Source organism: Furipterus horrens, unplaced genomic scaffold (genome assembly GCF_987537825.1).
Source record: "Furipterus horrens unplaced genomic scaffold, mFurHor1.1.pri manual_scaffold_5, whole genome shotgun sequence".
NCBI lineage: Eukaryota > Metazoa > Chordata > Mammalia > Chiroptera > Furipteridae > Furipterus > Furipterus horrens.
In genome coordinates this window covers 43,453,400-43,455,405 of record NW_028327175.1, presented here as the reverse complement: position 1 = coordinate 43,455,405, position 2,006 = coordinate 43,453,400, and the positions used below count along the sequence as shown (strand labels likewise).

The 2,006-nt window shown below is 46.3% G+C and overlaps 1 pseudogene; it reads right to left on the bottom strand.

Annotated features, from left to right (window-relative positions):
* Positions 1 to 237: 237 nt before the first annotated feature.
* On the bottom strand, positions 238 to 590 carry LOC150008466 (type III endosome membrane protein TEMP pseudogene; annotated as a pseudogene).
* Positions 591 to 2,006: the final 1,416 nt, after the last annotated feature.

Here is a 2,006-nt window from a genome sequence, read left to right as displayed (position 1 = left end):
AAGCTGGGCCCTTGGTAGGCTTTATCCTGAAAATAGCAGGGAGTCGTTGAAGGTTACTGAACAAGAGAGGGTCATTGTCACTTTTGTGGCTAGTGTTGAGGAAGAGAAATTGCTCAATACCTGGTTAGCCCTTAAAACCCAGCCACCTCTGTCCCTGAGGTCCATGGCCCCCATGTAGTATTTGCTATCCGTAAGCTGTCAGGCCTGAGGGGGCAGGGGGTGTCCAAAGATAGGGGCTCAGAGGGAGAAGTGATTACTGCTACCTTCCATCTCCAGTCCACTGGCTCCAGGTTGAATGTGATTGTCCTCAATGAAGCCATCATCATCCTCATCTTCACCCATCTCTGGACAGATCCCTTTCCTTGTCTCTGGCAGTGGGTGGGTGCTGGTAGCTGGTGAAGTATTTGTGGCAGAGGTGGCATTTGGCAACAAGTTCAATGAGGACAGAACGGACCACAGCTCTGAGCACACCCCCCCCCCCCGCCCCCAGCAAAGGCCACATCCAGGCCCCGGTGGCTGGTCCAGGGGATATGGCCGATGCTGTGGCGAAGCTCTGAGGGCCCCACAATGGTTTGGTTTGTCTCACTCATGGAGTGGCTAGGAGACACTCTGTGAACCTTGGCCTTGACCAGAAGGGCCCTGGTTCCAAGGAGATCCCAGGTGCCAGGCAGCCCTGGGGCACAGATTCTGAGCCTTGGGACTGCCAGAGAGCTTGGCACTTGGCTATTCAGTGCAAGTCTGTCTCTATGATTCTTCTAATATAAGGTACTGAGAGTAGTCACATTCATAGACACCCAGTGGAGTGGTGGTCACCAGGAACTGGGAGGATGAGGTATGGGGACTTGTTTAATGGATAGAGAGTTATAGTTTCATAAGATGAAAAGAGTTTTGAAGATTGGGTACACAACAATGGGAATGTACTTAACACTGGTTAAGATGGTTAAGATGGTCAATTTTCTGTTGTGTATTTACCACAATAAAAAAAAAAAAGCCCAGGACCCAAGGCCATCTTTGGCCTCTAGTCGCTTATCCCCTCTGTGTGTATGACCAGGAAGCACCTCCTTCCTCCAACAATCCCAGTTCTCCTGCTCTTGCTCTCTCCGTCTCCACAGCATTTATGAGGATCTGACTCCCTGCATATATTATGTGTTCCTTTGCTTGTCATATCCTCATCCAGAACATTAGCTCCATCAGAGAAGAGATTTTTGTTAGTTTTGTTAACTACTGTAATCCCAGCGCCTGGAAGAGTGCCTGACACATAGTAGGTGCTCAATACGTATTTGCTGACTGAGTGCTAATGAGTGAATTTTGTATGAATCTGCCCAGGGAACATATGGCTTATTAGGGATGCAGGGAAAGGAGGGCAGGGAAAAGCAGTAGCAGTCACATCTCGACCTCTCCATCTCACATAATTAGGCATCATCACAGAAAGTATATGTGGTTTCATTAAAAAAAAAGTAGAATTAACTATTTCAAAGCATTTGTTTTCAAACATAACTGGAAAAGGGTGGGGAAGTACTTTTCTGTTTTATGCACCTGCCTGTTTATTGCTGCCTGGGGTGTTACCTTTTGGGGCTGCAGGGTGCCCCTCTGCCACCCTATTTTTTATTCAGTGACATTATTTCATGGCTGGTTTCCACCTTCATTTTTCATTAAAAATATATTGTACATTCTTTTTCTTCAGCCACCCCATTGAACCCATCATTTACTTGTCTCATGTACATCCTAATGCTTTGAAAATTGCTGCAATCACAGGGAGTCGGCAGAATTTTACCTTATTAGCAGCACAGCCAGGAGCTAATCAGATGTCTTCATTTGTCCAGCACAATTCGCAGTCCGTGAGGAGCAATCGCTTCACTACTTGCCCTCTTCCTTTTTCTGAGCACTGTTTTCATTCTGAATTCCTGTGGATTTTCTGCTTCTTTTAGGATCTTTTCATTTGAACTTTCTTGCTGCATTTTTGCACACATGCTTGAACTGTTTTGTCTGACTTGACCATTCATTTA